The following is a 24097-nucleotide window of genomic DNA, read 5'->3' on the forward strand; positions in this document are numbered from 1 at the left end:
AACATATATACATGGTCACCTGTGTGACCTTGGGCAAGCTACTTCACTTCTCTGGGCCTCAGTTACCTCCTCTGTAAAATGGGGATTAAGACCCTGAGCCCCACGTGGGGACAACCTGATCACCTTGTAAATTCCCCAGCGCTTAGTACAGTGCTTTGCACATAGTAAGCGCTTAATAAATGCCATCATCATCATTATTATTATTATTGTTATTATTATTGTGATCTGCCAAGTTAGCTACCCTCTGAGAACCAACACTATTTAGTAGAGAGCACTGCATTAAGAGCTCTCTATGCATCATCATCCTGCTTCCACCCCCCCACTTCGGAGGCCTTCCGTAAAGTGCCCCTCATCCCCCCCCCACCTTCCCGGTCCGGTCCTGACTGACTCTCCCCCCGCCCGCCCCCAGGTAAAAAGCCCTTGTTAGCACCATGTTAGCACCATGTTAGCACCATGTTACATGTTACATTAACGACAACCTCATTCACCCCTCCTCAGCCCTCCCATGCTAGTTGACTGTTCGCTCCCCTCCCCAGGTATCTCTGCTCCCTGACCCCCCTTAACTGGCCCACCCTACTCCAGCTCTTAATAGTTTGTATCTGCTCTCTGTGGCATCATTGTTTGCCAATTCTATTATTGCCATAGCATATTGATTGCTCAACTACACCCTGTGATGCCATCGCCTACTTTTATCATTGCTACTGTTTTATTGCTTCTGCATCTCAACTGTTAACCCCCCCCCCCCGCTGTACTGTCACTCGCCCTGCTGACCTCACCATGAACTTTCAGTTCCCTTGCTCCCAACTGCCATTCCCATTCCTCACCTTCCCCTTCCCCTCTCCCACCCAGCTGTTTCCCTCCCTCTCACCCACCAAGACCGCTCCCCCTCAACCCCTACCAAGGATTCCTCTGTACCAGCGGAGGTCCTCCGCTTCTCCCTCCCGGCCCCCCTCCTCCCCTTCTCCCCGTCCCCACCCCATCCCAGTTCTCCTTTCCCATCGCCACCCCCCTTCCCACTCTCCCCGCCCAGGCCCCCCGCCAACTCATCCCAATCCAAACCCTCCCCACCCCTCGCACCCTTTCCCCTCCCTCCCCACCCTCGACAGCTGCTGCCAAGTGTGGCCTCTGGAACCCCCGCTCCGTTTTAAGTAAGACCCCTTTCATCCTGGACCTTTTCCTTTCCAGTTCTCTACTCCTCCTCGCCCTAACTGAAACATGGCTGTCGGCGGACGACACGGTCTCTTCTGCTGCTCTCTGCAGTGCAGGCCTCTTCTTCTCCCACTCCCCCAGACTCACTGGAAAAGGAGGAGGTGTTGGTTTCCTTCTCACCCCCCAATGTCGCTTTCGCACTATCCCTCCTCCCCCTTCCCTTTCCTTCCCCTCCTTTGAAGCCCACATTATTCGCCTCTCCCACCCCCTCCAGATTCTTGTAGCCCTCATCTACCGCCCTCCGGGCCCCACTTCCAACTTCTTTAACGACTTTGACCCCTTCCTCACATTCCTTCTCTCCTTCTCCATGCCCACTCTGATCCTCGGAGACTTCAATATCCACATGGATATCCCTAACGACTCCTCTGCCGCCCGCCTTCTATCTCTCCTTGACGCTGCCAACCTCTTCCTCCACCCCACCTCACCCACTCACCAACTTGGTCATACCCTCGACCTCATCATCTCCTACCGCTGCACTGTGTCCACCCTCACCAACTCTGTGATCCCTCTCTCTGATCATAATCTTCTCACCTGCCTCCTCACTCACACTCCTTTCCCCTGTAAATCCGTATTACTCCCTCACAGAGATCTCCGCTCTCTGGACCCCACCCATCTTTCGGAACGCCTCACACCCCACCTCGCCGCCCTCTCCTCTCTACCCAGTCTTGATGATCAGATTACTGCTGTCAACTCTACCCTTTCTACTCAGCTAGACTCGCTCGCTCCCCTTTCCCTTCGCCGCTCTCGCACCACTAACCCACAGCCCTGGATCACTGCCACTGTCCGCCTCCTTCGCTCTTATGCTCGAGCTGCCGAACGCTGCTGGCGAAAGTCTAAACACCATGCCAACCTCGTTCACTTCAAGTTTATCCTTTCCTGCCTTAACTCAGCCCTCTCTTCTGCCAGACAAAACTATTTCTCCTCCCTTATTGACACCCATGCCCATCACCCCCGCCAGCTCTTCCGTACATTCAACTCCCTTCTCAGGCCCCCGGTTCCTCCCCCTCCTCCTTCCCTCACCCCCAACGATCTGGCCTCCTACTTCATTAACAAAATTAAATCCATCAGGTCCGACCTCCCCAAAGTCTCTTCCCCCCTTTCTCCAACCCCCCGGCTCTCAACACTCTCTGCTACTCTCCCATCCTTCCCAGCGGTATCCTCAGAGGAACTCTCCTCCCTCCTCTCAAGTGCTACTCCGGCCACCTGTGCTTCTGACCCCATTCCCTCTCATCTTATGAAATCTCTCGCTCCATCCCTTCTCCCCTCCTTAACTTCCATCTTCAACCGCTCACTCTCCACTGGTTCCTTCCCCTCTGCCTTCAAACATGCCCATGTCTCTCCCATCCTAAAAAAAACCCTCTCTTGACCCCACCTCACCCTCTAGTTATCGTCCCATATCCCTCCTACCATTCCTTTCCAAACTCCTTGAACGAGTTGTCTACACGCGCTGCCTAGAATTCCTCAACAACAACTCTCTCCTCGACCCCCTCTAGTCTGGCTTCCATCCCCTTCATTCCACGGAAACTGCGCTCTCAAAGGTCACCAATGACCTCCTGCTTGCCAAATCCAACGGCTCATACTCTGTCCTAATCCTCCTCGACCTCTCAGCTGCCTTTGACACTGTGGACCACCCCCTTCTCCTCAACACGTTATCTGACCTTGGCTTCACAGACTCCGTCCTCTCCTGGTTCTCCTCTTACCTCTCCGGTCGTTCTTTCTCAGTCTTTTTTGCAGGCTCCTCCTCCCCCTCCCATTCTCTCACTGTGGGGGTTCCCCAAGGTTCAGTGCTTGGTCCCCTTCTGTTCTCGATCTACACGCACTCCCTCGGTGACCTCATTCGCTCCCATGGCTTCAACTATCATCTCTACGCTGATGACACCCAGATCTCCGTCTCTGCCCCCGCTCTCTCCCCCTCCCTCCAGGCTCGCATCTCCTCCTGCCTTCAGGACATCTCCATCTGGATGTCCGCCCGCCACCTAAAGCTCAACATGTCGAAGACTGAGCTCCTTGTCTTCCCTCCCAAACCCTGCCCTCTCCCTGACTTTCCCATCTCTGTTGACGGCACTACCATCCTTCCCGTCTCACAAGCCCGCAACCTTGGTGTCATCCTCGACTCCGCTCTCTCATTCACCCCTCACATCCAAGCCGTCACCAAAACCTGCCGGTCTCAGCTCCGCAACATTGCCAAGATCCGCCCTTTCCTCTCCATCCAAACCGCTACCCTGCTAATTCAAGCTCTCATCCTATCCCGTCTGGACTACTGCACTAGCCTTCTCTCTGATCTCCCATCCTCGTGTCTCTCTCCACTTCAATCCATACTTCATGCTGCTGCCCGGATTATCTTTGTCCAGAAACGCTCTGGACATATCACTCCCCTCCTCAAAAACCTCCAATGGCTACCGATCAATCTGCGCATCAGGCAGAAACTCCTCACCCTGGGCTTCAAGGCTGTCCATCACCTCGCCCCCTCCTACCTCACCTCCCTTCTCTCCTTCTACTGCCCAGCCCGCACCCTCCGTTCCTCCGCCGCTAATCTCCTCACTGTCCCTCGCTCTCGCCTGTCCCGCCGTCGACCCCCGGCCCACGTCACCCCCCGGGCCTGGAATGCCCTCCCTCTGCCCATCCGCCAAGCTAGCTCTCTTCCTCCCTTCAAGGCCCTACTGAGAGCTCACCTCCTCCAGGAGGCCTTCCCAGACTGAGCCCCTTCTTTCCTCTCCCCCTCGCCCCCTCTCCATCCCCGTCTTACCTCCTTCCCTTCCCCACAGCACCTGTATATATGTATATATGGTTGTACATATTTATTACTCTGTTTATTTATTTATTTATTTATTTATTTATTTTACTTGTACATTTCTATCCTACTTATTTTATTTTGTTGGTATGTTTGGTTCTGTTCTCTGTCTCCCCCTTTTAGACTGTGAGCCCACTATCGGGTAGGGACTGTCTCTATGTGATGCCAATTTGTACTTCCCAAGCGCTTAGTACAGTGCTCTGCACATAGTAAGCGCTCAATAAATACGATTGATTGATTGATTGATCATCCTCATCAATAGTATTTATTGAGCACTGACTGTGTGCAGAGCACTGTACTAAGCGCTTGGGAAGTACAAATCGGCAACTTATAGAGACAGTCCCTACCCAACGGTGGGCAGGCCCACGGATGGGTTTTTTGTGTCGTTTGTCTTTTTAAATGGCATTTATTAAGCGCTTACTTTGTGCCAAGCACTCCTGTAAGCGCTGGGGGAGATACAAGGTCATCATGTTGTCCCACGAAGGGCTCACAATCCTCATTTTACAGATGAGGGAACTGAGGCCCGGAGAATAATAATAATAATAATAATAATGGCATTTATTAAGTGCTTACTAAGTAATCCTGTCCGGGCAGCGCTTTGGGTTCTTACCGACCGAAACCGGGGCCAATGACGGATGTTCGTCCCCGAAGGGGCAGCAGGAAATGGCTCGGTCGCACCTGGTCCCCCGACTGCGGCCGACCCCGGGACAGGGCTGGCGTACGTTGCCAACTTGTACTTCCCAAGCGCTCAGTACAGTGCTCTGCACATAGTAAGCGCTCAATAAATACGATTGAGTGAGTGAGTGAGGCCACGAGAGGCTGGCATTGTCCATCCCCGCGGGCCCCGTTGCGTGGCGGTGCCCGCGGGGCATTCGGAAATGCAGCCGGCGAACGCCGGTGATCCAATCCCTTGTCCCAACCGAGGCTGAGAGTAATTATCATTTTTTCCGCCGATCAGATATTCATTCATTGGGGCGTATTTATTGAGCGCGTACTGTGTGCAGACCACTGTGGTGAGCGCTTGGGAGACGCACTCCCTCCTACGAGAGGCCCGTGTAAGTCTGTGCGAGCCCAATCAATCGATCAGCGGTGATTATTGAGCACTTACCGTGTGAAGAGCACTGCGCTGAGCGCTTGGGGAGAGTTCACTTAGTGCTTGGCACATAAAAAGCGCTTACCAAATACCAATATTATTGTTATTACACTGTAACAGAGTCGGTAGACCGTAAGCTCGTTGTGGGCAGGGAATGTATAATCATCATCATCATCATCATCAATCGTATTTATTGAGCACTTACTGTGTGCAGAGCACTGTACTAAGCGCTTGGGAAGTACAAGTTGGCAACATATAGAGACAGGCCCTACCCAACGGTGGGCTCACCGTCTAAAAGATCATCATCAATCGTATTTATTGAGCGCTTACTGTGTGCAGAGCACTGTACTAAGCGCTTGGGAAGTACAAGTTGGCAACATATAGAGACAGGCCCTACCCAACAGTGGGCTCGCAGTCTAAAAGATCATCATCAATCGTATTTATTGAGCGCTTACTGTGTGCAGAGCACTGTACTAAGCGCTTGGGAAGTACAAGTTGGCAACATATAGAGACAGTCCCTACCCAACAGTGGGCTCACAGTCTAAAAGGCCCGGAGAATAATAATAATAATAATAATGATGGCATTTATTAAGCGCTTACTAGGTGCACAGCACTGTTCTAAGCACTGGGAAGGTTACAAGGGGATCAGGTTGTCCCACTGGGGGCTCACAGTCTTAATCCCCATTTTACAGATGAGGGAACTGAGGCCCGGAGAAGTGAAGTGGCTTGCCCAAAGTCACCCAGCTGACAATAGGCAGAGCCAGGATTTGAACCCACGACCTCTGACTCCAAAGCCCGGGCTCTTTCCACTGAGCCACGCTCATTCTCTAACAACGTTGCTTATCTACCAACTCTGTTGTAGTGTCCTCTCCCAAGGGCTTAGTATAGGTTCTGCTTACAGTAAGCGCTCAGTAAATATCATTGATTGATTGAGAGTACTCTATACCGAGAGTTGGTAATAATAATAATAATTATGGTATCTGTTAAGCGCTTACTATGTGCCAGGCGCTATTCTAAGCACCGGAGTAGATGCCAGCTAATCGGGTTGGACAAAGTCCCTGTCCCACACGGGGCTCACAGTCTTCATCCCCATTTTCCAGGTGAGGGAACCGAGGCCCAGAGAGGTGACTCGCCCAAGGTCACACAGCAGACAGCAGTAATAATAATTATGGTATTTGTTAAGCGCTTATTACGTGGCAGGCGCTGTACTAAGTGAGGGTGGATACAAGCAAATCGGGTTGGACACAGTCCCTGGCCCACACGGGGCTCACAGTCTTCATCCCCATTTTCCAGGTGAGGGAACCGAGGCCCAGAGAGGTGACTCACCCAATGTCACACAGCAGACAGCAGTAATAATAATTATGATATTTGTTAAGCGCTTATTACGTGGCCGGCGCTGTACTAAGTGAGGGTGGATACAAGCAAATCAGGTTGGACACAGTCCCTGGCCCACACGGGGCTCACGATCTTCATCCCCATTTTCCAGGTGAGGGAACCGAGGCCCAGAGAAGTGACTCGCCCAAGGTCATACAGCAGACAGCAGTAATAATAATGATGGTATTTGTTAAGCGCTTATTATGTGGCAGGTGCTGTACTAAGTGAGGGTGGATACAAGCAAATCGGGTTGGACGCAGACCCTGTCCCACACGGGGCTCACAGTCTTCCTCCCCATTTTCCAGGTGAGGGAACCGAGGCCCAGAGAAGTGACTCGCCCAAGGTCACACAGCAGACAGCAATAATAATAATTATGGTGTTTGTTAAGCGCTTATTGTGTGGCCGGCGCTGAACTAAGTGAGGGTGGATACAAGCAAATCGGGTTGGACACAGTCCCTGGCCCACACGGGGCTCACAGTCTTCATCCCCATTTTCCAGGTGAGGGAACCGAGGCCCAGAGAGGTGACTCACCCAATGTCACACAGCAGACAGCAGTAATAATAATTATGATATTTGTTAAGCACTTATTATGTGGCCGGCGCTGTACTAAGTGAGGGTGGATACAAGCAAATCAGGTTGGACACAGTCCCTGGCCCACACGGGGCTCACGATCTTCATCCCCATTTTCCAGGTGAGGGAACCGAGGCCCAGAGAAGTGACTCGCCCAAGGTCATACAGCAGACAGCAGTAATAATAATGATGGTATTTGTTAAGCGCTTATTATGTGGCAGGTGCTGTACTAAGTGAGGGTGGATACAAGCAAATCGGGTTGGACGCAGACCCTGTCCCACACGGGGCTCACAGTCTTCCTCCCCGTTTTCCAGGTGAGGGAACCGAGGCCCAGAGAAGTGACTCGCCCAAGGTCACACAGCAGACAGCAATAATAATAATTATGGTGTTTGTTAAGCGCTTATTGTGTGGCCGGCGCTGTACTAAGTGAGGGTGGATACAAGCAAATCGGGTTGGACACAGTCCTTGTCCCACACGGGGCTCACAGTCTTCATCCCCATTTTCCAGGTGAGGAAACCGAGGCCCAGAGAAGTGACCTGGCCAAGGTCACCCAGCAGATAGGTGGCAGAGCCGGGATTAGAACCCAGGTCCTCTGACTCGACCCACAACGGGCTTACAGTCCGGAGGGGGACGGAGTGAAACTCGACTCCAGATTTTCCATGGGCGGAATGGGCCTCGTCAGTCGGACTTCCAGCTTCCTACTTCTTCCGGGGTTGGTCTTCTCATCTCCGTAGGACTCCCTGACTTGAGGGGTTTTCATCATCATCATCATCATCAAGCGTATTTATTGAGCGCTTACTGTGTGCGGAGCACTGTACTAAGCGCTTGGGAAGTACAAGTTGGCAACATATAGAGACGGTCCCTACCCAACAGTGGGCTCATCAGTTCATTCAAGCTAATCATCTCTGTCGGGCGCTTACTATGTGCAGAGCAGTGTACTAAGCCCCTGGGAGAGGACTGGAGAACAAAAAATGGACACATTCCCCGCCCACAACGGGCTTACGGTCTAGAAGGGGAGACAGACATGAGTAGAAATTAATAAATGACAAATCTGGACATAAGTGGTGTGGGGCTGGGACCGGGGGGGGATGAATAAAGGGAGCGGGAGAAGAGGAAAGGGGGGCTTATAATAATGATGGCATTTATTAAGCGCTTACTATGTGCAAAGCACTGTTCTAAGCGCTGGGGAGGTTACAAGGTGATCAGGTTGTCCCACAGGGGGCTCACAGTCTTTATCCCCGTTTTACAGATGAGGTAACTGAGGCCCAGAGAATAATAATAATAATAATGTTGGCATTTGTTAAGCGCTTACTATGTGCTGTTCTAAGCGCTTGCGGGGGATACAGAGTGATCAGGTTGCCCCACGTGGGGCTCACAGTCTTAATCCCCATTTTCCAGATGAGGTAACTGAGGCTCAGAGAAGTTAAGTGACTTGCCCAAGGTCACACAGCGGACGTGTGGCGGAGCCGGGATTCGAACCCACGACCTCTGACTCCAAAGTGAAGTGACTTGCCCAAAAAGTCACCCAGCTGACAATTGGCGGGGCCGGGATTGGAACCCGTGACCTCTGACTCCAAAGCCCGGGCTCTTTCCACTGAGCCACGCCGCTTCTCTTAGGGAAGGCCTCCTGGAGGAGACGGGCCTTCGATAAGGCGCTGAAGAGGGGGAGAGTCATTGTCTAATAATAATAATAATAATGGTATTCATCAAGCGCTTACTATGTGCCAAGCACTGTTCTAAGCGCTGGGGTAGATACAAGGGTTGTCCCACGTGGGGCTCACGGCCTTCATCCCCATTTTCCAGATGAGGGAACTGAGGCCCAGAGAAGTGACTTGCCCAGAGTCACCCAGCTGGCAAGCGGCGGAGCCGGGATTAGAACCCACGACCTCTGACTCCCAAGCCCGGGAGAAGCAGCGTGGCTCAGTGGGAAGAGCCCGGGCTTGGGAGTCAGAGGTCGTGGGTTCAAATCCCGGCTCCGCCAGTTGTCAGCTGGCTGAGCCCGCTGTTGGGTCGGGACCGTCTCTCTATGGTGCCAACGTGGACTTCCCAAGCGCTTAGTCCAGTGCTCTGCACACAGTAAGCGCTCAATAAATACGACTGAATGAAGTCACTTAACTTCTCTGGGCCTCAGTTCCCTCATCTGTAAAAGGGGAATTAAGACCGTGAGCCCCCCGTGGGACAACCTGGTCATCATCAATCGTATTTATTGAGCGCTTACTATGTGCAGAGCACTGTACTAAGGGATCACCTTGTATCCCCCCAGTGCTTAGCATAGTAAGTGCTTAACAAATACCATCATTATTATTATTATTATTGCTACTAAGCCGTTGGCGGATTTGAGGAGGGAGGGCCGTTCCAGGCGAGAGGTAGGACGTGGGCCAGGCAACTTGGACTTCCCAAGCGCTTAGTCCAGTGCTCTGCACACAGTAAGCGCTCAATAAATGCGGTTGAATGAATGAATTAATATGTTTGTACGGATTTATTACCCTATTTATTTTACTTGTACGTATTTATTCTACTCATTTTATTTTGTCACTATGTTTTGTTTTGTCCTCTGTCTCCCCCTTCTAGACTGTGAGCCCACTATTGGGTAGATGTCGCCAACTTGGACTTCCCAAGCGCTTAGTACAGTGCTCTGCACACAGTAAGCGCTCAATAAATGCGATTGAATGAATGAATGAATGAATGAATGAGAGGCGGCTTCTCGGAGCGGGCGGCCCACCGCCCGGAGTCCTGGCCCCTCACCCACCTCTTCGGCCACCGCTAATAACAATAATAATAATAATAATAATGATAGCATTTATTAAGCGCTTACTATGCGCAAAGCACCGTTCTAAGCGCTAATCAACTCGCACCGCCCGGAGTCCTGGCCCCTCGCCCACCTCTTCGGCCACCGCTAATAACAATAATAATAATAATAATGATAGCATTCATTAAGCGCTTACTATGCGCAAAGCACCGTTCTAAGCGCTAATCAACTCGCACCGCCCAGAGTCCTGGCCCCTCGCCCACCTCTTCGGCCACCGCTAATAATAATAATAATAATAATAATAATGATGATAGCATTTATTAAGTGCTTACTATGCGCAAAGCACCGTTCGAAGCGCTGATCAACTCGCTCCATGGGCTCGTCGAGAGCGACGGCTCCTCAGACCGGGGAATCCGCTCAGAAATCGGTGGCCCCATCATCATCATCATCAATCGTATTTATTGAGCGCTTACTATGTGCAGAGCACTGGACTAAGCGCTTGGGAAGTACAAATTGGCAACATATAGAGACCAGCTCCGTACCGCGGGCGGCGGGGGGGAAACGCCGGGCTCGGAGAGGGACGGGGAAATGGAGGCCCAGACGGATCGTTCCTGGCCGACGCGGACAAAGAGAAGCCGGTTCCCGTTTTACCGTCTCCCAGGTGGAATTCCGGACCGAGCGGTATTAAATTACTACCTCCCTTCCATCCCCGATTCTACGTGCCCAAGTCCGAGCTCCCGTGCCCTCACTACCTCCCAGGACGGCCATCTCTGCGGCAGAGAGGCAACTGAGTCCGTACCTTCATTCATTCGTATTTATTGAGCGCTTACTACGCGCAGAGCACTGTACTAAGCGCTTGGGAACGGTTCCCTCTGTTCCCTTCCTGAGGCCGTTTCTGGCACGAGGATAGTCTGGGGCCACCGATTTCCGAACGAATTCCCCGGTCTGAGGAGCCGTCGCTCTCGATGAGCCCTTTTAGACTGTGAGCCCGTTGTTGGGTAGGGACTGTCTCTAGATGTTGCCAATTTGTACTTCCCAAGCGCTTAGTCCAGTGCTCTGCACACAGTAAGCGCTCAATAAATACGATTGTTGTTGTTGTTGGTTGGGAAGGCCAATTCGGCCACAAATAGAGACGGTCCCTACCCAACAACGGGCTCACAGTCTAAAAAGGGGAGACAGATAACGAAACAAAACAAGTAGACAGGTGTCAGGGAGCACAGAGCACTGTACTGAGCGCTTGGGAGGGGTCAATACGACAATAAACTGACACACTCCCAGCCCACAACAAGCTTGGGTGCCGTAAAGAGGCGCCAGCCTTGGCCTCGCGTCAGCCATGACACCTCCTTCCTTCCTTTATTCACTCATTCAATCATATTTATTGAGCGCTTCCTGTATGCACGGCACTGTACTAGGCGCCTGGAAACTTTCCAAGCGCTTAGTCCAGTGCTCTGCACACAATGTGAATCCGTGTCTGCTTTTTTCCAGCAGTAAGAATTCCCCCAGTCGCAGATCCCCACGGAGGGGTTGAGACCCAGACACTTGGGTTGGGTTAGAGCAGTTGCTCTGTTGTACTCGCCCAAGCACTCAGTACAGTGCTTTGCACACAGTAGGAGCTTAATAAATGCGATTGAATGCATGAATGAGTTAGAACAGCTGGAAATGGTCCTTTCTCTAACCCATCTGGTCTGTAACTCAGCCCATATGGCTGATCTTACGCAGTTTTTTAATCTCCGAAAACCTTCATCCCTTTGTTTATAAAGCATATGTGTATATGTTTGTACATATTTATTGCTCTATTTATTTATTTTACTTGTACCTATCTATTTATTTTATTTTGTTAGTATGTTTGGTTTTGTCCTCTGTCTCCCCCTTTTAGACTGTGAGCCCACTGTTGGGTAGGGACTGTCTCTATATGTCGCCAATTTGTACTTCCCAAGCGCTTAGTCCAGTGCTCTGCACATAGTAAGCGCTCAATAAATACGATTGATGATGATGATGATGATAATAATAACTGTGATATTTAAGCACTTACTACATGCCAGGCATTGGGATGGAGGGGAAGCTAATCAGGTTGGACGCAGCCCCTAGCCCACGTGAGGCTCACGGTCTTCATCCCCCTTTTAAAGATGAAGGAACTGAGGCCCAGAAAAGTGAAGTGAGTTGCCCAAGGTCGCCCAGTGGACAAGCGCTTAGAACAGTGCCTGGCACATAATAAGCGCTTAACAAATACCATAATTATTATTAAGTGGCAGAGCCAGAATTGGAACCCAGGTTCTTTTGACTCTTGAGCCCTTACCGTATCCACTGAGCCATGCTGCTTCTCCTGGTGTAATTCTTTCGTGACCTCCCTCCTAGGTTATTTGTATATATATCTATATAGATATATATCTATATCTATATAGATATATATCTATATAGATCTATCTATCTATCTATCTATCTATATATGTTACATATATCTATATATATATATCTATATAGATATATCTATCTATCTATCTATCTATCTATCTATCTATCTATCTATATGTTACATATACCTATCTATCTATATGTTACATATATATAGATAGATAGGTAGATATGTGTGTGTACATACTTATGTATATATATATAACATATATATTTGTATATATATGTAACATATTTGTATATATTTATGTATATATGTGTAACACACATATATGTTACATATATATACAAATATATATATGTTACATATAATATACATAAATATATACAAATATATATATGTTATATATATACATAAATATGTACACACACAGATATATATCTATATATCTATATCTATATCTATAGCTAGATAGATGATAGATAGATGGATAGATGGATAGATAGATAGATAGATAGATAGATATAAGAAGCAGCTTGGCTCAGTGGAAAGAGCCCGGGCTTTGGAGTCGGAGGTCAAGGGTTCAAATTCCGGCTCCGCCAATTGTCAGCTGTGTGACTTTGGGCAAGTCACTTCATTTCTCTGTGCCTCAGTTGCCTCATCTGTAAAACGGGGGTTCATTCATTCAATCGTATTTATCGAGCGCTTACTGTGTGCAGAGCACGGTACTAAGCACTTGGGAAGGACAAGTTGGCAACATAATGGGGATAACGCTTGGGGATGAAGACTGTGAGCCCCCCGTGGGACAACCTGATCACCTTGTAACCTCCTCAGCGCCTTTGTCCATATATATATGTATATATATATAATTACTTAAGTGCTTATTATGTGGCAGGTACTGTACTAAGCACTGAGGTAGATACAGAATAATCAGTTTGGGCACAGTTACTGTCCCACACGGGGCTAACAGTCTGAGTCAGAGAGCAGAGGATTAAGTCCTCATTTTACAGATGAGGCAACTGAGGCACAGAGAAGTGAAGTGACTTGCCCAAGGTCGCACAGAGGACAAGTGGCGGAGCCGGGATTAGAACTCAGGTCCTCCTAGGTCACATAGCTTGAGAGGAAGACTGTGAGCCCACTGCTGGGTAGGGACTGTCTCTATATGTTGCCAACTTCTACTTCCCAAGCACTTAGTACAGTGCTCTGCACACAGTAAGCGCTCAATAAATACGATTGATGATGATGATGACGACGAGAAGGGCCGGCTTCAAAATCAGGGAGGCAGGCAATTAATAACCACCGACTTAATGAACAAACCCAGAGTGTGGTTTTTATTTAAGACCTAACATCAGCAGAGCAGGTGGTCCATGTCAATTCTAAGAGGAGAACCGAGAGAGTGGGGAAAAAAAAAACAGCGATCCTGGTTAGGTGGAAAGGGCGGTTTATTACGACTGAAGACACAAAGTCAGTTAAAACATTAAACTTGCCAAATTCCAAAGGCAGACTGGATCTGAAACAGCGTCTGGTAGTACAGCACATTGCAAATTAAATAGAGATAATGGCAGAAAGAGACAGCCAGTGAAGAGATAAAATGCAGTGGTAAATATATATATATCTTTTTAAGTACCCTGGATAAAATATGCAATGTGGTGGTTTAATAACTTTAGCTGAGTGTGGAGACTGCGATGTGCATTAAAGACGGCGATAGACGGACCGCAAGGATTGTGACCAACTGTGGTCTGTGGAATAGTTCAGTGGGAGTCCATTCCGGGTCAGGATCCATTTAACATCTCCTTTAATGACGCGAGGAAGTGGCAAATGACGGGTCCAATCCAGGGAAGTAATTCGAAGGAAGCCGAAGATATACCGGGAAACCAAGCCAGGAAACTACAGCATGTAACGTAACTCAGAAAGTGACAACACGAGCATCTGTGAGCCCACTCTTTTAGACTGTGAGCCCACTGTTGGGTAGGGACTGTCTCTATATGTTGCCAATTTGTACTTCCCAAGCGCTTAGTACAGTGCTCTGCACATAGTAAGCGCTCAATAAATGCGATTGATGATGATGATCCGGGGAAGAGCGATCCAAAATGCCGATACTTGGCGGCAATCGTAACAATGGTACTTGTTAAACGCGTACTAAGTGCCAAGCACTAGGGTAGGTACAAGTGAGGTTGGACACAGTCCCCGTCCCCCGTGGGGCTCACGCTCTTCAACCCCGTTTTCCAGATGCGGTAAGTGAGGCCCAGAGAAGTGAAGCGACTTGCTCAGGGTCACACGGCGGACACGGGGCGGAGCTGGGATTAGAACCCGGGTCCTCCTGACGCCACCGGGCCACCCGGGGAGGGCCGAGATGTGCCAAGACAGACCGACAGCCGAAAAGCACCCAGTAGGCGCTTAATAAATACGTTTGAATGCATGAATGAGTTAGAACAGCTGGAAATGGTCCGTTCTCTAACCCATCTGGTCTGTAACTCAGCCCATATGGCTGATTTTACGAAGTTTTTTAATCTCCGAAAACCTTCATCCCTTTGTTTATAAAGCGTATGTATATATGTTTGCACATATTTATTGCTCTATTTATTTATTTTACTTGTACATATCTATTCTGTTTATTTTATTTTGTTAGTATGTTTGGTTTTGTTCTCTGTCTCCCCCTTTTAGACTGTGAGCCCACTGTTGGGTAGGGACTGTCTCTATATGTTGCCAATTTGTACTTCCCAAGCGCTTAGTCCAGTTCTCTGCCCATAGTAAGCGCTCAATAAATGCGATTGATGATGATGATGATGATGAAAAAGGGGGCATATGTGGGTTTCTTAGGGGCCACCCTCACGCCCGGCGGGGTGACCGCCCCCGGGCCACGGAGGAGGAAGCGGCTGAACGTGGCAGCCGGCCACCGGGCCGGGATTTGATCCGGGCGGCGGGGGAGGATTAGCTGATCCGCGGACGACTGGGGAGACCGTTCTTGGAATCCGTCGGAGACACTTCATTACCGGAGAGTTGGGGAGACCCTGGACGGAGGGATTGGGGTGGGGAGGCGAAGCGAAGCCCAATCCACTGGGGCGAACACCGTCCATTCTCTTTCGTTGCTGTGGAAAGAGGCGAAGTCAGTCGGTCAGTATTTATTGAGCACCTGTTGTGTGCAGAGCGCTGTACTCAGCCGTCGGGAGAGGACAACGCAACAGTAAGCGAGCGCGTTCCCTGCCCACAATGAGTTTACAGTCTAGAGGGGGAGACGTTCATAGAAATCGATAAATGACTGATAAGGACAAAAGTGGTGTGGGACGGGGTGGGGGGTGGGTGGATGCGTCGGTGCGACGCAGAAGGGAGCGGGAGAAGATGAAAGGAAGGCCTCTTGGAGGAGATGGGCCTTGGATAAGGCTTTGAACAGGAGGAAAATAATTGTCTGATAGGAGGAGGGAAGGTGTCCCAGGCCAGAGGCAGGACGGGGCCAAGAGGTTGGCGGCGAGATAGATCATCATCATCATCATCAATCGTATTTATTGAGCGCTTGCTGTGTGCAGAGCACGGTACTAAGTGCTTGGGAAGTACAAATTGGCAACATAAAGAGACAGTCCCTACCCAAAAGTGGGCTCACAGTCTAAAAGGGGGAGACAAAACCAAACTTACTAACAAAATAAAATAGAATAGATATGTACAAGTAAAATAAATAGAGCAATAAATCTGTACAAACATATATCCATATATACAGGTGCTGTGGGGAAGGGAAGGAGGTAAGATGGGGGGGATGGAGGGGGGAGAGGAAGGAAGGGGCTCAGTCTGGGAAGGCCTCCTGGAGGAGGTGAGCTGGATGAGATGAGATGGACAGTGAGAAGTTTGGCATTAGAGGAGCGAAGTGCCTGGGCTGGGTTGGCGTACGAGCTGTATGGAAGCGGGTTATTTCTTGGGGTGGGGAATGAGAGGAAGAAATCCAGCGAGGGGAGAAATTGAGGGGGCTTACACTTAGACTGTTCGCTCGTCGTGAACAGGGAGCGTGCCTACCGACTCACGCTATAGCATACTCTCCCAAGCGCTTAGCACAGTGCTCCGCCCGCAGTAAGCGCTCAATAAATACGTTGGGTGGACTTGCTTTCCTCGACATCTCTAACGGCTCTCTGCTTCTTTTGTGGACGTCAGGGAGAGCCGTACTCCTGTATGGACCGGGGCTGGGCTGGGTTTAGGCCGGGTAATAAAAAAGGTTCTGAGTTGGAGCCAGTGTCAGAGGACTCAAGACCTCCTTCGGTGAGCTTCGGCGGGGTTTCGTCGGGGGGCTGGGTGCTCCGAGGCCTGGCGGGCCGGGAACAGGAAGAGAAGGACCGAAAAACGTGGCATCCGAGGTCCTTTCCTGTTCCGGGCCATCCTCACAGTGGGTTGGATAATCCCGAGGGGCGAGTGGTGGAGAGGAGAGGAAGGGAGGGATTGGGAGAGAGTGAGGGGAATCGGTTGGGAGTCAGAAGGGCCCGGGTTCAAATCACCGCCACCGTGACCCGGAGCAAGTCACTTCTCTGGCCCTCAGTTACCTCACCTGTAAAATGGGGATTAAGAGGGTGAGCCCCATGTGGGATAGGGACTGACCTGATTAACTTGTATCTACCCCGTGCTTAGAACAGTGCTTGGCACGTAGTAAGTGCTTAAGAAGTACCGTGATTATTTTATTATCATTGTTATTAAGTCAGCCCTGACCACAGATCATCATCATCATCATCAATCGTATTTATTGAGCGCTTACTGTGTGCAGAGCACTGTACTAAGTGCTTGGGAAGTACAAATTGGCAACATATAGGGACAGTCCCTACCCAACAGTGGGCTCACAGTCTAAAAGGGGGAGACAGAGAACAAAACCAAACATACTAACAAAATAAAATAAATAGATATGTACAAATAAAATAAATAAATAGAGTAATAAATATGTACAAACATATATACATATATACAGGTGCTGTGGGGAAGGGAAGGAGGTAAGATGGGGGGGATGGAGAGGGGGACGAGGGGGAGAGGAAGGAAGGGGCTCAGTCTGGGCCAGAGGTGATCGGGTTTCCTCATCAATCGTATTTACTGAGCGCTTACTGTGTGCAGAGCACTGTACTAAGCGCTTGGGAAGTACAAATTGACAACATATAGAGACAGTCCCTACCCAACAGTGGGCTCACAGTCTAAAAGAGTGGGCTCACAGTCTAAAAGCACTTACTATGTGCAAAGCAGTGTTCTAAGCGCTGGGGAGGTTACAGGGTGATCAGGTTGTCCCACGGGGGGGGCTCACAGTCTTCATCCCCATTTTCCAGATGAGGGAACTGAGGCCCAGAGAAGTGAAGTGACTAGCCCGAAGTCACACAGCTGACAACTGGCGGAGCCAGGATTTGAACCTGTGACCTCAGACTCCAAAACCCGGGCCCTTTCCACTGAGCCACGCTGCAGGCCCGGGCCCCGCCATCCAGAGCCAATCTCCTCCTGGGCACTTCATATTTTTATTCCGCGCCATAAAACATCATCACCGATAGCAGTTTTTCCTCACGGTTCTCGGTTCCTGAATTTAAAAATCAGCGGCTGTTCTTCATCCGTTAAAATCCCCATCATCTAGTCTCCCGGTTTGTCCTACGTTGTGTAAAAGTCATTCGCAACTAGGCACCGAGATATGAGGTGTTCCCGGGCTCACCTCCATTTCTTGGGCCAGTTTGTACTTCCAACTTCCAGATTCTCTCTCCATCATCATCATCAATCGTATTTATTGAGCGCTTACTATGTGCAGAGCACTGTACTAAGCGCTTGGGAAGTACAAATTGGCAACATATAGAGACAGTCCCTACCCAACAGTGGGCTCACAGTCTAAAAGGGGGAGACGGAGAACAAAACCAAACATACTAACAAAATAAAATAAATAGAATAGCTATGTACAAGTAAAATAAATAGAGTAATAAATATGTGCAAACATATATACATATATATCTTTTGTTCTGTTCCCCCTGCATAATTCATTCATTCATTCGTATTTATTGAGCGCTTACTGTGTGCAGAGCCCTGTACTAAGCGCTGGGGAAGTACAAGTTGGCAACATAATAATAGTAATAATGATGGCACTTGTTAAGCGCTTACTATGTGCCAGTTCTAAGCACTGGGGGGGATACAAGGTGATCAGGTTGTCCCACGTGGGGCTCACAGCCTTCAGCCCCATTTTACAGATGAGGGAACCGAGGCTCAGAAGTGCCTGAAGTCACACGGCTGACGAGTGGCAGAGGCGGGATTTGAACCCAGGACCCCTGACTCCAAAGCCCCTTCATTTGCCAAAACGTCAGGAAAGGGCAAAATCCTGAGGTCACGGCAGGTGGAAGTTGTTGAACCAGATTATAATCATTATTATAATATCGTTAAGCGCTTACTCAGCTTCAAGGGCTGGGGTGGATACGAGTTAATCGGGTCGCATACAGTCCGTAAAAATAATAATAAATAGCAAGTGTGGTATTTGTTAAACGTATATTATGTGCCGGGCACTGTACTAAGCGCTGGGGTAGATACAACTTAATCGGTTTGGGCGCAGTCCCCGTCCCACATGGGGCTCGCAGTCTTAATCCCCATTTTACCGATGAGGGATGTCTTCCTCAGGGAGCTCATAATGATGATGGCATTTTTTTATTAAGCGCTTACTACGTGCCAAGCACCGTTCTGCCGACTTGGACTTCCCAAGCGCTTAGTACAGTGCTCTGCACACAGTAAGCGCTCAATAAATACGATTGAATGAATAAGGTGATCAGGCGGTCCCACAGAGGGCTCACAGTCTTCATCCCCATTTTACAGATGAGGGAACTGAGGCCCAGGGAGGTGAAGCGACTTGCCCAAAGTCACCCGGCTGACAGTTGGCAGAGCCGGGATTTGAACCCATGACCTGTGACTCCAAAGCCCGGGCCCTTTCCACTGAGCCACGCTGCTTCTCATAGTCTCTAGCTTCTCAAAGCTCATAGTCTAGGAGGGAGAACAGGGATCTCTCACTGTAGAGCGCTTAGTACAGTCCCTGGCACATAGTAAGCGCTTTACTAATGCCATAATTATAGGGAGATGAGGGGGAACTCTTGCTTCTTCTTGCCTTTCTTATTGTCCGTTTTTGTGTGTGCCTTGTCGACCTGACTTGCTCCCTTTATTCATCGCCCCCGCAGCAATTACATCCAGATCTATCATTTATTTCTATTAATGTCTGTCTCCCCCCCTAGACTGTAAGCTCGTTGGAGGCAGGCAGCGTTTCAATATTGTTATATTGTCCAATTGCACGCAGTAAGCGCTCAATAAATACGATTGATTGACGGACTGACCCCCCCTTATGTCTCACCAAACTTTTCTCCTCTCTAATATGGGGATCATGAAGACCTGCTTCTCTCCAACTCCTAGAGGGAAGGAAATGGGATCATGTGAAGGCACTGGAGAAGAACAAAAGTGCTGTCCAAATTCAAGGTTTTTTTAAAGGACTGCCTTGGGGAATGACCAAAGTGGCTTCTCTTAAACATTAACATTAATTGTTGCCAATTTGTACTTCCCAAGCGCTTAGTACAGTGCTCTGCACATAGTAAGCACTCAATAAATACGATTGATTGATTAATAAAATGATAATAATGGGATTCGTCAAGCACTTAGTACGTGCTAAGCTCCGGAGCGGACCCAAGACAGTCGTCCGAGTCACTTCTCGGGGCCTCAGTTCCTTCATCTGTAAAATGGGGATTAAGACTGGGAGCCCCACGTGGGACAGGGTCTGTGTCCAAGCCGATCGGCTTCTGTGCACCGTAGCGCTTAGTACAGTGCCTGGTATATTGTGAGTGCGTAACAAATGCCATTATTTTTCACCGTCCATTCATTCAATTGTATTTATTAGGCGCTTGCTGTGTGCCGAGCACTGTACTAAGCGCTTGGAAAGTACAGTTCAGATCGTGAGGCTTCTTAGTTTCCTTCCAGGTGAATGGTGTGAGGATTGTGTGTGGCTCATGGGCAGCTGAAACCTTCCACTTGCCACGGTTTTGAGCCGGAAGGATCTTCACCAAACCCCAAGCGCCTTCCGGCCCCCCGGAATTATTTCCTTGTGAATCGAACTCCGTCGTCTTCTCTTCTGGGAACATCGCAGTTCCTTGTACTGTGTAGTTGCTCCGCGCTAACTTGGTTCCCTTGGTGGTTTGCCCAGATTGGGGTGATAACTCTCTCAGGGGGCCGTGCTCCCCGTGCTAAATTGAGAGAAATTCCTGGTGGAACGAAATTGGGTCTCCGTTGAACTTCATCGGGGTACGCTGTGAGAGTTCCACTTTCTGACCGACTCCCGATGATCCGAACCTCCTGCCCGACAAGGTTTGAGCTAGAAAAAGTTCCAGAGCTATGGCCAGTTTGGCCTGATTAATATTTTTTTTAAGGTATATTCGTTAAGTGGAAAGAGCCCGGGCTTTGGAGTCAGAGGTCATGGGTTCAAATCCCGCCTCTGCCAACCGTCAGCTGTGCGACTTTGGGCAAGTCACTTAACTTCTCTGCGCCTCAGTTCCCTCGTCCGTAAATTGGGGATTGACTGTGAGCCCCCCGTGGGACAACCTGATCACCTTGTATCCCCCCAGCGCTTAGAACAATGCTTTGCACATAGTAAGCGCTTAATAAATGCAATCATTATTATTATTATTAAGGGCCAGGCACTGTGTTGAGTGCCGGGATAGACACGAGCTGATCAGGTTGGACACAGTCCCCGTCCCAGATGGGGCTCACAGTCTTAATCCCCATTTTACAGACGAGGGAACTGAGGCCCGGAGGAGCCAAGTGACTTGCCCAAGGTCACGTAGCAGGCACGTGGTGGGGTTTAGAGAATTCAGTCCAGAGCTGTTCATCCTTATGGGAATTCCTTGCCTTGGAATCGGTCCAATTACCCTTGGTCTCTCGACTTCCCGCTCTCTGAATTCATCATCATCAATCGTATTTATTGAGCGCTTACTATGTGCAGAGCACTGTACTAAGCGCTTGGGAAGTACAAATTGGCAACACATAGATACAGTCCCTACCCAACAGTGGGCTCACAGTCTAAAAGGGGGAGACAGAGAACAAAACCAAACATACCAACAAAATAAAATAAATAGGATAGATATGTACAAATAATATAAATAACTAAATAGAGTAATAAATATGTACAACCATATATACATATATAAATTGAATTCTCCCGCCCCGGGCCATTTCTGTATCGCGGCATCTTCCCAGAACGAATTTGGAATCGGCTGGTTTTCTTTCTTCTTCAGGACAGACGACTGGGGGTTCGGAAGATATGCATCCGTCAAGAATGGGCCGAGCCTTTGCGTAGAGGCGCGCCCGGGCCCCGTCGTTTCCCACCGGACGTGGAAATCGGAGGAAGCTCCGGGGATCGGGATGCGGCTCGCCGGGATGTTCCCTCGGTGAGGCGGCGATCGGCGCGTCCCCGATTCTCTCCCTCCCCACCTGGCTTTTGAGGCGGGAGAACGGCTGAAGGAAGGCAAGAGAAAACCGGGTTGATGCAGAGGAGTGCTCGGCTGGGATCTCAGAACATGGGCCCTCGTTTAAAGGTGAGATGGTCCGTCGTGGCGGGCTCACGGAACCCTTAACCAAAGTGGCGCGACGCTACGTCTTAGAGCCGTCTCAGGTAAACAGAGTCAGAGGAAACTGCCGGCGGGGAAGCCACCCGGGACCGAAAGCTTTCACAGAGTGGGACGGCGGAGAGGCCATTTAAGAAAAAGTCCGAGGTCGAAAAGAGAAGCGGCACGGCTTAGCGGACAGAGCCCGGGCCTGGGCGTCCGAGGACCTGGCTTCTAATCCCGGTTCCGCTTGCTGCGTGCTCTTGGGCAAGTCCATCTGTAAAATGGACCAAAAACACCTCTCTTCCCTCCTTCTTCGGCTGGGAGCCCCGTTCGAGAGAGGGACCGTGTCCCACCTGATTAACTTGTATCTCTCCCAGCGCTTAGGACGGTGTCTGACACATAGTAAGTGCTTAACTAAAGCAGTAACGATAATCATCATCATCATTTTTTTTAGAAAAGAGATGGCCATGGTTCAGGCATGAATCATCATCATCATCATCAATTGTATTTATTGAGCGCTTACTATGTGCAGAGCACTGTACTAAGCGCTTGGGAAGTACAGATTGGCATGAATGATTGGAAGTGCCAGGCCGGGAAGTAGGGTTACGGGACAGCGCTCAGGAAGGGCTGGGGAGGAGGAGGAGATCAATTTGTAAATTGAAATATTGTGGAAATACTGAGAGGAGGAAAGAGGTTTGGCAGTTGGGTGAGGGAGAAGGAAATGGATTTTGAGGACTCTGCTGCAAAAGATAATAATAATAATATTAATGGCATTTATTAAGCGCTTACTATGTGCAAAGCACTGTTCTAAGCGCTAGGGAGGTTGCAAGGTGATCAGGTTGTCCCCCCGGGGGGCTCACAGTCTTCATTCTACTTGTACATATTCTATTTTATTTTGTTAATATGTTTTGTTTTGTTCTCTGTCTCCCCCTTCTAGACTGTGAGCCCGCTGTCAGGTAGGGACCGTCTCTATACGTTGCCAACCTGTACTTGCCAAGCGCTTAGTACAGTGCTCTGCACACAGTAAGCGCTCAATAAGTACGATTGAATGAATGAATGAATTCCCATTTTACAGATGAGGTCACTGAGGCACAGAGAAGTTAAGCGACTCACCCGAAGTCACACAGCCGACAAAGACTGTGAGTCGGCTGTTGGGTAGGGACCGTCTCCATATGTTGCCATCTTGTACTTCCCAAGCGCTTACTGCATACAGTAAGCGCTGAATAAATACGATTGAGTGAATGAAAGAATTGGCAGAGCCGGGATTTGAACCCTTGACCTCTGACTCCAAAGCCCGTGCTCTTTCCACTGAGCCACGTTTGGCTAAGGTCTAATAATAATACTGATAATGCTTTTGTTAATGCAGCTACAATGTGCCAAGCACCGTGTTCTAAGCCCCAGGGTAGGAAGAATACGAGTCGAGGGAAAGCCAAGGGAAATAGAGATCATCATCATCATCAATCGTATTTATTGAGCGCTTACTATGTGCAGAGCACTGTACTAAGCGCTTGGGAAGTCCAAGTTGGCAACATACAGAGACAGTCCCTACCCAACAGTGGGCTCACAGTCTAAAAGGGGGAGACGGAGAACAAAACCAAACATACAAGAGATGATCCTGGACGCCTCTCTGTTGCGTTTGGAGTTCAACGGCGGAAGGATAGAAATGTGAATCTGACTTTTCAGTGAAAGTGAAAGTAGAAGGGGACAGAAACCCTCCCTGGCGATAAACATATTTGAACAGCTGGATTCGTCCGGAATCAGCGTTATTTATTGAGCACTTAACGTGCGCAGAGCATTAGTAATAAGAAGAATGGCATTTATTAAGCGCTTACTAGGTGCGACGCACTGTTCTAAGCGCCGGGGAGGTTACAAAGTGATCAGGTTGTCCCACGGGGGGCTCACAGACCTAATCCCCATTTTACAGATGAGGGAACTGAGGCCCAGGGAAGTGAGGTGACTTGCCCATCACAGACTTAAGCCCCATTTTACAGGTGAGGGAACTGAGGCCCAGAGAAGTGAGGTGACTTGCCCAAAATCACACAGCTGACAAGTAGGGAGCTGGGATTTGAACCCATCCCAGACTTAAGCCCCATTTTACAGATGAGGGAACTGAGGCCCAGAGAAGTGAGGTGACTTGCCCAAAATCACACAGCTGACAAGTAGGGAGCCGGGATTTGAACCCATGACCTCTGACTCCAAAGCCCGGGCTCTTTCCACTGAGCCACGCTGCTTCTCTAGCCACGCTGCTTAGTACAGTACAGTAATAATAATAATAGTGGTACTCAATCTCTTTCTACTGTTCTAAGCGCTGGAAAAATATGTCTGGCACTGTACTAAGCTCTGGGGTAGATACAAATCAATCAATCAATCAATCGTATTTATTGAGCGCTTACTATGTGCAGAG

The 24097-nt window shown here is 49.4% G+C and overlaps 1 protein-coding gene across 4 annotated transcripts in view; it reads left to right on the forward strand.

Moving 5' to 3' along the window:
• The window catches only part of AREL1 (apoptosis resistant E3 ubiquitin protein ligase 1), a 77482-nt gene that overhangs the window by 16849 nt on the left and 36536 nt on the right, over positions 1-24097 (forward strand). For 3 of the 4 annotated variants that reach the window (XM_038765734.1, XM_038765733.1, XM_038765736.1), the window contains exon 2: positions 21382-21681. The gene's annotated coding sequence lies outside the window, so the exon portion shown is untranslated. Of the gene's footprint in view, positions 1-10403; positions 10468-21381; positions 21682-24097 lie in introns of those variants that run through there. The other variant, XM_038765735.1, reaches the window with a different exon arrangement.

The sequence above is a fragment of the Tachyglossus aculeatus genome, chromosome 23 (genome assembly GCF_015852505.1).
Source record: "Tachyglossus aculeatus isolate mTacAcu1 chromosome 23, mTacAcu1.pri, whole genome shotgun sequence".
In the NCBI taxonomy this organism is placed as follows: domain Eukaryota; kingdom Metazoa; phylum Chordata; class Mammalia; order Monotremata; family Tachyglossidae; genus Tachyglossus; species Tachyglossus aculeatus.